This window comes from Aethalodelphis obliquidens, unplaced genomic scaffold (genome assembly GCF_003676395.1).
Source record: "Aethalodelphis obliquidens isolate GAN/ISIS:26980383/991018 unplaced genomic scaffold, ASM367639v1 scaffold3, whole genome shotgun sequence".
NCBI lineage: Eukaryota > Metazoa > Chordata > Mammalia > Artiodactyla > Delphinidae > Aethalodelphis > Aethalodelphis obliquidens.
In genome coordinates this window covers 18,459,668-18,472,327 of record NW_020837947.1, presented here as the reverse complement: position 1 = coordinate 18,472,327, position 12,660 = coordinate 18,459,668, and the positions used below count along the sequence as shown (strand labels likewise).

The 12,660-nt window shown below is 33.8% G+C and overlaps 1 long non-coding RNA gene across 1 annotated transcript; it reads right to left on the bottom strand.

Annotated features, from left to right (window-relative positions):
* Positions 1-4,558: 4,558 nt before the first annotated feature.
* LOC113608084 (uncharacterized) lies at positions 4,559-12,658 on the bottom strand. The gene is made up of 3 exons (XR_003428211.1): positions 11,738-12,658; positions 8,456-8,525; positions 4,559-7,688 (listed from the first exon to the last, which is right to left on the bottom strand). It is a non-coding gene; the product is annotated as an uncharacterized LOC113608084 (long non-coding RNA).
* Between the last annotated feature and the right edge of the window lie 2 nt (positions 12,659-12,660).

Here is a 12,660-nt window from a genome sequence, read left to right as displayed (position 1 = left end):
TCAAATCTGTAATAATAATGGTTAAGGAGAGAATTTATTTCAAAACATATACAATTAAATCGAGGTTTCTATAGTAGGCATTGTGAAAGAAATTAGGTCATGTGTGGTTTTATACAAAGTTTTGAACATTTAAAGTATAGTACGTGAGAAACAAAGCAGGCTCACAATATTTGTATTGTCATTTAACCCAATTAAGGAAAAGAATAAATATTTTGACTGCAACTTTTGTTTTGAATTCATGTAGTTCTAGAAAGGTAATATGGGCATACTTTTCTGCCTTAGAAAAATATGTGTCTGTTCACTTTTGCCTTTTATTTTTAAGGGGGTTAATGATATCATGTGAAAGGTCCAACTTATCCATTTCAAAGGAAATTTAAAAGTATCTGTGACATACCAAAGACAATGCAAAATGAGGTATTGTACATTAAGTATGAACTTGGATAGGAAACATCTGTACATTTATTGAGCAGGGGAAAAAAAGACTAGAAATCCTATTAAAAAAAAAAAGACTAGCAAATTGCATTTGCTCTCACAGGTGAACTCTGAGAATAAGTAGTAACTATCATGGGCTATAAAATGTAGCTTGCCCTTCTCATGTTAAACCTGAGCCTTGGCTAGGAATCAGATGTGTTTGTGTTTATATATTTAAGTAAATCAACTCTTTAACCTCTTTGGACACGTATTCTCTGTAGAATCAGATTTTCCTGAGGCCAAGGAATAGAAAGCAGACCCTGATTTAAGTAATACTAATTTAATTAATACAACCCTCTTAAGTTTTTAAAAATCATGCATTAAATCTTGCTTTCTAGGAAACATATGTGTCATACTTTAATTTTTTTTCTAGTCTAGGTACAAAGTAGGTACAACTTTTTAACCTTTTTTAAATTCCAGAGTCCAATAGTGTAAGTATTATGAAATATCTGTGCCAAAACCAAAATGGTAGAAATATAAAGCTTATTCTAGGTAGTCATTGAAAGATAGAATGTTCTTTTTTCATATACTGAGTTTTATTTTTTACAGGAAATTCATCATGTTTACATTGATTTAGCAGTGGATTCAGAATCAGTAGTATTGCACTTTCTTTGCCCATCTTTACCATATTTGTTCTCTTCTCTTAGAATAATTTTAAGGATTGACAGCACCTTAAATAATTTTTTTCTATAAACACTCAGGGTTCTGTATGTCAGTGTGAGGTAGTGTATTCTATTTATTATTTCCTACACTTTAGAAGTAAAACTGAGTAACTGTTTTGCTTTACTCCTAAATTCTCACTATAATTTATTTTTGCAACTTGAACGTGAAACTTGAAGTGAGGGTGTTGGGGAAGGACAAGTTCTCCTCTACCCTTTCTAGGTTCTTCTGGCTGGTCTAAGAATTAAGTTGACATGAAACAGATTAACAGGAGAAAATCAAATTTAATTGCATACATACAGGGCCCCAAAAGAAAAATGAGACCCAAGGACAGGTTGGGCAATTGAGGCTTATCTACCATCTGAGAGAAAGAGAAGGGGGTAGGGGTTTGTGACTTCAAAGGGGAGGAAAGCAATTCACTCGAAGATGGAAAATGTTTGGTAAACAAGTATTTGCTCTGCCATGCAGGGACAGTGGGACACAAAGAGGAATCTGGTCTTCAGGCTCTGCTGAGTGCCCCACCACACCTGGCCCATGTTCTTTGTAGCTATCTCGGGTGCAGAAATAAGCAGCAGGCCCTTTGTCTAAATTCTTTTAGTCAGTTAAGGGGGAGGTAAAAAAGACTTCCTGAGTCTCGGGTTTCTTAAAAATAATCAGCCTAACGTCATCCTCATGCCAAAGAGATACATTTTGGGGGTCGCAAATTTTGCTCCCCTACAAGGGTAAGCTACATAAATGATTAAAGGAAAGAAGAGAATACTTTGATATTCCTTATTCACTTAATTGCTGAATAAAAACTCCTCAGCCTCACTTCACACTTAAATAGTTTTCTGGGAATGGAGCTTAGAAATCTGCTTTAAAAAAAATCTGGTGATGTCCATTTTGAAAACCCTGTGGAGTGGGTAGCAATAGTTAAAGTGTTATTTAGTTTGAAATCTATGTTTTTACATAAATCATGAACATGCTTAAAATAGAGCATTTTCATTTCCATTTATAAATCAGTGTTGTTCAAAAGTCTGAACCCCTTAAACAGTGGACCCACAGAATAAACTCACTTTCGTCCACTGCAGAAAATGGAGACCTAAGGGTTCTGACAGGCTGGACTAACCTACAGGTAGTGAAGCCATTTGGAAAAAGGAAGTCATAATCTCTGTGTCATATCTTTATTACACTGTTCTCCAAAATGATACAATCTGTAAATTAATAAGTGTGAAAACAAGAAATAAAACTACAAAAACTTTAGTATGTATGAAAAAATTTTGATGTTGGGCTAAAAAATCTTTAAATCCTCAAATGCTTAAAGCCAAAGAGGAAAACATAGATACATTTGGTTATATCAGTATATCTTGTATAGCAGGATGATATAAGTAAAATTATTACAAATTACAGCAAAGAAAATACTTGTAATTCATTCAGTTGGGGGAGGATTAATAAGTCAAATAATGAAAATAAGCACTCTATAAGACAATGAGTAAAAATGAGCAAATAATGTAAAACCAGCAGTTACAGAAGAAGCAATTCATGTGTCAAATCTTAGTATCCAGGAAAATTCACCAAAAATGTATGAGTTTGATTATATCTCTGATTTGGATGAACATATAGGAAAATAGATATTGATAATCTGCTGTTAACTAGATCTGTCTTGATAAGTACCTCTGAGTTTTCCCTCACGGGTTGCTGTTCACTTTACACTTTTAGTCCACATCTTGCCTAGAAGTGGAACTGCTGTTGATGGGGAAATAGAATTAAGAACACAACCTCCTCCCAACCCAGAAAACCTCCCCACAAAGTTAGACCAGAATGAAAGCACTTATTATTGAATAAGCATGAAACCAGAACGTGATCGTCACAGGCAATATGCTAAGAGATTGTAAAAACAGGAAGAAGTCTTACCCTTTCATATAGCCCAGCAGATCCGACCCGTTCCATGCGTGTTCTCAAGGTACACAATAACTAGTCCTCAGATAAGAGGGCTATCAGCCCCATTTTTCACACATAGCGAATCTTCAATTCACTTAATAACTGGGGTGACCGTTTGCATTAGCTAACTGAGTTTATCCAAAGGAAAAATAAACCTCTTATGTCTTTATGGCAGGAGGAAGTTTTACAAGTTGGCATGAGGCTTCCACCAAAGTTAGGCTTCCCCCTCCCACAGAAACTGGGAGACAGGACCCTGTCTTCCTTGACGATCACATTTCAAAGAGATTGCTCCTAGGCCCTTGAGCAAGCTGATGAGAGACATTTAGCTTTAAAAATGATTTACATACATTCCAAAGAGACAAGAGAAAGAACTTACAAGTTTTCAAGTGTAAATACTCTCAGAAAAAAGGTAGAGCACAGGCAGGGAGAGTCTCTTCCCTTATTTTCCACAGGGAGAATCAAGCCTCTTAATACTTTTAATTTGCATTTGCCCTTAATTTGCATTTGCCCTTACTATCAACTCTGGGTAAACATTTGCTTATGTGTACAAAGGAGAATATGGAGGAGCTTGTTCACTGCAGCATTGATTGGATAGACATGCAAAAACGTTAATCTGAATGTTTATCTGTAGTGGAAAAATGAAATGGACGATTGAATATCCGTTCTAGGAGATACTGTGCAGCAGTATAGCAACAGTTATATAAAAATATGTATTAAGAATTTAAAGACTTTGTACAGCTAAATACCAAGTTCCTGATTATAATTGCCTCAGGGAAAAGCTAGACCTGTGGATATTGGTCAAGGCTGACTTGAGCTGTTTAGATAATGTTTACAGTTTTACGGTACAGTTCATTTTACATTGGTCAGTATGTTCCCTACACTACCACTGAAATGAAGAGGAACATTTCCATTTAAAACGTAATACTTAAAAAAATAAAAGCTGCTTTGAATGATCTTTAATGTTTACTACATTTAATAACATCACTTATAATTTGGCTCTTCTTGGATCTTGCATATATTAGTTTACTTGCTAAGTCAGTTAACTTTCCTAAGATTAATAGCTGGACTTATTCAGCTCAGAGTTTAAAATGTACATCTCCATTCGCATGGGGTGAATTTTTGCTGCTCACTCTTGCCAGTCTTCAAGAATAAACAATTGTGCAATTTAAAGAACAGGATTTATCCACATGTGAAATCATATGAACTACCCATTTCTTTTCCAAAACTGGATTTTGTTTTGAAATTTGAGTATAGAAAACCACTATTCTTTTTATTTCTGATTCTCCAAGTTTTGTGTGTATGGTGGGATGAGGAGGTAGGAATGTAGATGATATAGGTTAGAGTTACATATAAAATACTGCTAGAGGGCTTCCCTGGTGGCGCAGTGGTTGAGAGTCCGCCTGCCGATTCAGGGGACACGGGTTCGTGCCCGGCCCGGGAAGATCCCACATGCCGTGGAGCGGCTAGGCCCGTGAGCCATGGCCGCTGAGCCTGCGCATCCGGAGCCTGTGCTCCGCAACGGGAGAGGCCACAACAGTGAGAGGCCCGTGTACTGCAAAAAAAAAAAAAAAAATACTGCTAGAACTACATACATATTAGTAAATCAATCTATTGCCTCTGAAAAGTCATCTGAATACCATCTGGCATTGTCCTACTAGTCCATTAGCATTTCCCAAATCAAACTAATTATCTTTCAATCTTCTTCCCACTGCCAAACCTGCTCTAGAGGTTGAAGTGTTTATATATTACGAATTTTATGTTCACTCTAAGTTAACATGTGATGCTGTCTTTTAGTAGTATGATTATTTTGTTGATCTTTGTGAACCATGCTAAATTTATACCTGCCATTTCCCTCCCTTTAAGAAAACTTTGCTTTTGAGTATTTAGTATAGCTTTAGTCATACTGTTAAATTGTGATTTGAGAGCCTACAGAACTTTAAAGAAATACAGTAATTGCTTTAAGTGAAGTCATAATAACATGGGTTGAACCTGGCTTCAATTTCAATTCAATGAAATGCTTTGCTGTCTGTGGTTTAGAGATGAAATTCTGAGGATTTCTTTTATTCATTACAAACTGAGATACTCTCCAAATTTTTTTCTCTTATGGAAATTTAGTACTGTAAAGTACTGTAGTACTTTCGAGCCAGTTTGCCTCAGAATGATTATAATAGCTGGGAGTAGAATCTAATTTTTGTAGTATAACACCTTTAAAAATTGAATATATACTCTAGGTATTTTTTGTTGTACTACTTGAGCATATTTCTATTCAATTCTGTTTAACAAGGTGATTAATGATAAATTCATTGCCTGTTGCAATTGATGTGTAATATGTATAATAGTTGTCTCTTCAAAGAAAGGAATTATGATTAAAATAGGAACTGATGACAGGATAGATAAATGAGCCCTTCCTTAAATACATATAAAGCTAAGCATATTATATTCTAAAATAATGGTCACTGTTAACCAAAAATCAACTTATATTCAAAAATTTAAAGACCCATCTCAGTATAAAATGAAGACTGATTGGTAAATCAATGTTAAGTTTAAAATATTATGTTCCTATGATTTTACTTTATATATTATAATATTTCAATGTTTTGTCACCATACACTTTAATTTACCTATAAAGGGAACATGAAATGAACACTTCACTCTGTAGCAGACTTTCACATGACTCAATGAAGGAACCCAAAGAAGAATTTACTTCCTGTAAATTTTAAGATAGTTCTAGGATGAACCAACCTAAGCTGAATCAAGAGTATATGAAACCCACTCCTGTACCCAGCTCTTTAACTCATTGTTATTTAAGACTATCCTGAATTGTGGGTGCCAGACAGAATCTGATGTGATAACTAAGACTTTACTCAAATCAATGGTCATGCGCAGGCATGTGCTACCATTGGAATGTCAGCACCAAAATCCTTACTTACAGTTCAAAGGAGCCAACTAAAAGTTTTCTGCTCTCTTTAATTCCCCATGTAATATATTAAATCAACAGGTAAAGAAGGGGAGCGATATTTATTTTCTTCTTAAGGATCTGGACAAGCTTCCAAATGGCTACTTCAAGTAGTGATATTTTTGGAACTGCATATTATGCAAGAGTCTGTCTTTTAACCTTTACTAAATGACATATTTGTAAGTACATTTTTGAAGCCTTCTTGTTCCTTTAAAACCAAGGTTAATGGTGAACTTGAAAGAGAAAATGAAATAGGTCTGTCACATGGAATTACCTACGAGCTTCTGCACCCACTCAGTCTGCTTATATAGAGAAGAAATTTAGCCAAATCCTGCTAGGTCCTTAAATGTAATTTTTCTTTCTGTTCCCAGGCCCCATGTTTTAAATAAAATATCCAATATGCCATAGTTTGTTAACTCTGTTCTAACATTAGTTTTATAAGTCACTTTAAAAAGTTGTAGTTCATTATTTCTAAAGCAGCATTAGTTTACAGGAAATTAATGTTAACTCTTTAAAGAATAAGTCTGAAATAAAAATGAGGCATTATACATTGAATTCAAAATCATTGTCCTATTTAATAACCATGATCGCTTGCTTCTGAAAAAGCATTTTGATGTATACCAAGATAATTTGGCATTTTTAAGAAAAATCACATTGTTAACTATGTCAGAACTTTATAACCAGATCAGAATTTATACAAAGATATCAGAAAAAAAAAAAAGATAGGAAGGAAACAGCAGTGAAAATTTTACCAAGGAACAGCTATATAACCAACCATATTTCCAAGATTTATTTTTTAAACCAGAGATGCATCAGAATTAGGAACTTAGGGCAGATGCACCCTGTTATTAATTGAATTAGGTCCCCCACAAAAGAAATGTTGAAGTCCTAACCCCCAGCACCTCAGAATGTGACCTTATTTGGAAATAGTATGGTTACAGATGTAATTAGTTCAGATGAGGTGCTGGCATAGGGTGGCCTCCCAATACAATATAACTGGTATCCTCATAAGAAGATGGCCACATAAAGACATAGACAGGGAGAATGCCATGTGAAGACAGAGGATTGGAGTTCCTTGACAGCTACAAGTAAAGGAACACCACAGATTGCCAGCAAACCACCAGAAACTAGAAAGAATCAGGGAAGGATTCTTCTACAGGTTTTGGAGGGAGCATGGCACTGCTGAAACTTTGATTTTGGACTTCCAGCCTCCAGAACTATAGACAATAAATTTCTGTTGTTTAAAGCTACCCAACTTGGGATACTTTGTTACAGTAGCCCTAGGAAATGAATACACACTCCAATACCACGTCTACTTACATTATTGGTCAGAGAAAGCTCAGAATATTTTTTGAACCCAAGAACGTTGCTGTTAGTGGCAGAAGGGCTTCTCAGTTGCAGACTTCTGATCATTGTAGGGTTGTTTAATCTACTACTTAGTATTCATAACAATAAGTTATTCTTTAAGAGCTTCATTTAAGTTTTATTTGTTTGATTCCATTTAGAACAAGCTTCCTTCAAGAAAAAGTTCATTTTGAGAAATCTTCAAATCTTCTTAAGATAAAATTTAAAAAAAAAGATGTTAATTTTGCTCCATGTAGAATTGAGATGACAAAAACTCCAAAATCATGTACAATGACATCTTTGATAGATAATCTTGAAGCCAGATATAATAAAGAATCTAAATAATAATAAGAAAAATAAGTCTTAGAGAAAAACCAAGTGTTCAAAACATGTTTTTTCCATTAATCAAATTTCAAAACAAAAGACTTGGCTAGAATGTTGTAATGAGGCAATTTTCTAGTTTTGAGTGTGTAGAAACTAAGAATTTAAATAACAATGTCATTGAAAAGAGTGCTGTGGTCTTCCAACCATTTTCAATAATTGAAGAGGAGAATTTTTTAGATTTTCACAAATTATGAATTGTAGTAAAAATGCCTTTTAGAAGACATTAGTGTAAAAGCTTTTTTTCCTGAATTACATTCTGGTGTGCAAAAAACAAATTTTTTTTTAATGTTAGTGGTATTAAGTGTTCTCCTGAATCTTATTCTGAAAGTATCTTATTTCATGATATAGCGTCAATGAAATATCATCACCACCATAAGTCAAGTCTTCAAGTCCAGAAATTGTGGGGGAAATAAATGCATATTTTAGTTTTTGTTTGAAAGGAAAAAAAGCAACATCACCATCATCGGTAACCTATACTGGAAGAGCAGACCAAAAAAGAAAAAAGAAAGTTCAGTTTGTTTAGTTGAAGTGAACATCAATTTTGTATGATGGATTACATATAGTAGAGTAGACAGGAACTATCTAGCTGCTGGTGATACTGACAAACTATTTCTCTACGTTATAATGTTAAACTTCTAAAATTTGATTACTAAAACATTTTTAATAATAAAATTGTGACCATTAAATTTTTGATGCAATTTTATATTTAATTCTACATACCAACATTTCCTTCTGTGATGATAAAGACTTGGGTTATTCAATATTCTGCTGAAGTAAGTATACTGTATACCTTGAAATTTTAAAAAAAAATGATATTAGCATGAGAATAGCCAGATAGATCACAGGGTTAGAAAGTCCAAAACTGGGTCTAAAAGCATTTGGAAATGTAGTATATGAAGGGATGTTATTTCATATCAGCAAAGATAATTTGATTATTGATAAAATGTGTTGAGATAACTGAGTGGTCATTTAGGGGAAAATGTTGGCTCCCTAGCTCTAATTTTTTATCCAAATTAATTTCAGATAGATTAATAATTTAAATGAAAAAAATTACTAAGATAAAACATGAGATTTTTTTAAAGTCTTGAAATTTGGGAAGTCTTTTTAAGTATGACTCAAAATCTGATACTTTCAAAAATAAATAAATACATTGCCAAAACTCATCATAAATAAACTCAAAAGATGATCCTGGAAAAGTATTTTATGTTATAGTTAAACTGCTATTATCCTTGATTTTTAAAGAACTCCTCCTACAAGTCAAAAAGACCAGAAAAGGAGCAATGAATAAGCAGAAACAACTAATTGAAGAGGAAATACAAATGACCATTAAACAGATGAAACGATGCTGAAACACACTCGCAAAGATGCAAATCCAAAACTACACTAAGATACCATTTTTCATCTATTAGATGGGCCAAAGAAATATTTACTAAAATTACTAGGGTGTGACAAAACAGCGTCTCATATTGCTGAAGAGAATGAAAGGTGGCAAAATGTATATAAAGGACAAATGGACAATACCTATCAAAATTACAAATGCCATTTTACGTTGAATTTCCCATAGCCATTTATCCTACAGATATTCTTGGAAATTTGTAAGTTTAGTTCATGTTGCAAGGATATTCATTGCAGCAATGTTAATAAAAGCAAAAAACTGGAAATCATGGATTAGAAAAAGAATGCTGTGGTGGTATTACGTTCACAATCAGATAAAAACATTGATATACAAAAGGTATGAATCCTTTATATGGGAACATAACAATTTCATAAGTTATTCAAAAGTACTTTGAAAATTAAGTGCTAAAGCAACTCCAGTCTATTCTGAATGGTAGAAATAAAACCTTTCTTAGGCACTGTACACCCTTGATCTAGCAGTGAGGGATCAGTTATTGTCATGGTGGTTGTTATGTGCCAGCTCTTAACTCTGGCTCTTAAGGCTCTGTGGAAGCCGAAGATAAAAGCTAAGGTAGAGTTTTAAACTTCGTGGTTTAGTATTGAAGGCAAACCTCTTGGCAAAGACTGGGCTATTTTGTGGCTCCAGGACTTTAAGGAAATCTCTGTCCAGTCATTAGCTAACTACTAATCTAATGGAATAGATATTTCCGCGGTCACACGTGACAAAAGATACATACTTTCCAAAATTAGTTCAGAAAAATCATTAAACAACAACGACAATAATCAGCAACATCAACAAACCTAGCTGGGGGACTGGAAGGGAGAGAAATTGATTTCCAGAGTTTCCCCATTATAAGATTCACAGTGCTCAGTTTTCAACGAAAAACTTACAATGCATGCAAAGAAACAAAAAAAGTATCTCGGAGAAAACTCAGACATTGGACTATCTAAACAAAACCTCTAAATTAGCTATTTTAAACATGTTCAAAGAGCTGAAGGAAACCATGAATAAAGAACTAAAGGAAAGGATGAGACTGGTGGCTCATGAAATAGAGAATATAAATAAAGAAGTTACAAAAAGGAACCAAATAGAAATTCTGGAATTGAAAAGTACAATAAGTGATATGAAAAATTCATTAGAAGGTCTCAACAGCAGGTCAGATTTGAGCAAGCAGAAGAAAGAATCAGTGAACTTCACAATTGAAATTACCAAGTCCCAGAAAAAGAAAGAAAAAAGAATGAAGAAAAGTGAACAGAACCTCAGAGACCTGTGGAACATCATAAAATGTACTGACAATCATAAGAGAGGTCCCAGAAGGAGACTAGACAGAAAAGGGCAAAAAAGAATATTTGAAGAAATAATGGTCCAAAATTCCCAAATTTGTTGACAAACATTTATCTGTAGAGCTCAATGAACTCTAAGTAGAATAAACTCAAACTCCCTACCTAGACACATCATAATCAAACTGTCCAAAGCCAAAAACAAAGAGAATCTTGAAAGCAGCAAGAGAGAAATGATACATCATGTGTAAGAGATGCTCAATAAGATAAACAGTGGTTTCTTATTAGCAACTATGGAGACCAGAAGGCAATGGGATGACATGTTCAAACTTTCAACTAAGAAATCTATATCTGACCAAACTATCCTTTGAAAATGAAGGTGACATTTACACATTCCCAGATCAACAAAAACTATGAGAGTTTGTCACTAGCAGACCTCTCCTAGAACAACTGCTAAAGTTATGTTTGTTGGAGTCATTCAGGCTGAAATAAAAAGACATTACACAGTAATTCAAATCCACATGAAGAAATAAAGAACACCGATAGAGATAACTAACTACCTAGGTAAATATAAAATGTGTTTTGTTTGTAATTCATTTTTTCTACCTGACTTAAAAGACAATTGCATAAATCAATAATTATAAATCTGTGATAACAGGCACACAATGGATAAAGATGTGATTTCTGATAACAGCATGAAGGTGGAGGATGGAGATACACAGGAACAATGTTTTTATATATTATTGAAATTAAGTTGACATTGTTCTAAACTAAAGGAGAAATACAAAATCTTACTACAAGAGACTGATTTAGTAATCAAACAAATGCCAAAAAAGAAAAGTGTAGGACAAGAGGGCTTTACTGATAAATTCTACCAAGTACATAAAGAAGAATTAATGCCTACCTTTCACTAACTCTTTCAAAAAACAGAAAGAGGGGACTTCCCTGGCGGTCCAGTGTTTAGACCTGTCGGTCCAGGGTTAAGACTCTGCGCTCCCAATGCAGGGGGCTCGGGTTCAATTCCTGGTCAGGGAACTAAGATCCTTCATGATGCACAGTACAGCCAAAAAAAAAAAAAAAAAAAAGGCATACACGTCTCAGCCAATAAATAAATAAATAAAACATCATGATATTAAAAAAAAAAAGAGAAAGACGGAACACTTCCTAACTCATTCTATGAGGCCAGTATTACCCCAATGCCAAAGGCAGGAAAAAGCATCACAGGAAATGAAAACTACAGACCAATATCCCTTGTGCGTATAGATGCAAAAATCTTCAAAAAATTCTAGCAAACTAATTCCAGCAGCATTAAAAATAATTATATACCATTACAAGTGGAATTTTTCTCAGGAATGCAAGATTGGTCCAACCTGCAAAAATAATCAAAGTAACATCATATTAATAGAATAAAGGAAAGAAAACACATGACCATTTCAATATATGCAGAAAAAGCATATGACAAAATCCAATACTATTTCTTGATGAAAACACACAACAAACTAGGAATAGAAGGGAACTTTCTCAACATGATGAAAGCCAACTATTGAAAACCCACAGCAAACATCATGATTAATGATGAAAAACTAAAAGCTTTCAGGAACAAGATAAGTATGTCTGCTTTTGCCACTTCATTCAACATTGTACTGGAGGTTCTAGCCAGGGAAATTAGTCAAAAAAAAAAAAAAAGAATTAAAAGACATCTAGATTGGAAAGTAAGAGATAAAATTATCTCTATTTGGAGAAAACATGATATTATATACAGAAAACCCTAAAGAATTCACTAAAACAATAGTAGCTTTAGTTTTAAATAAACTAGCTCTGCAAAGTGTCAGTGTTCAAGATCAGTGTCCAATATACAAAAATTAGTTATATTTCTATACCACAGCAATGAGCAATCTGAAAATGAAATTAACAAAGCAGTTCCCTTCACAATACATCAAAAAGAATAAAATACTTAGGAATAAATTTAATCAAGGAAATATAAGATTTGTACACTAAAAACCACAAAATATTATTTTAAAAAATGAAAGATCTAAATAAATAGACATCCTGTGTTCATGGACTGAAAGACTTAATATTGTTAAAATGACAGTAACCCCCCAAAATTATCTACGGATTAAATGCAAGCCCTGTGAAATGTCCAATTGCCTTTTTTGCAGAAAAGGATAAGCTGATCCTAAAATTCATATGGAAGTGCAAGAGACATCTGATCCTAAAATTCATATGGAAATGCAAAAGACATCAAATAG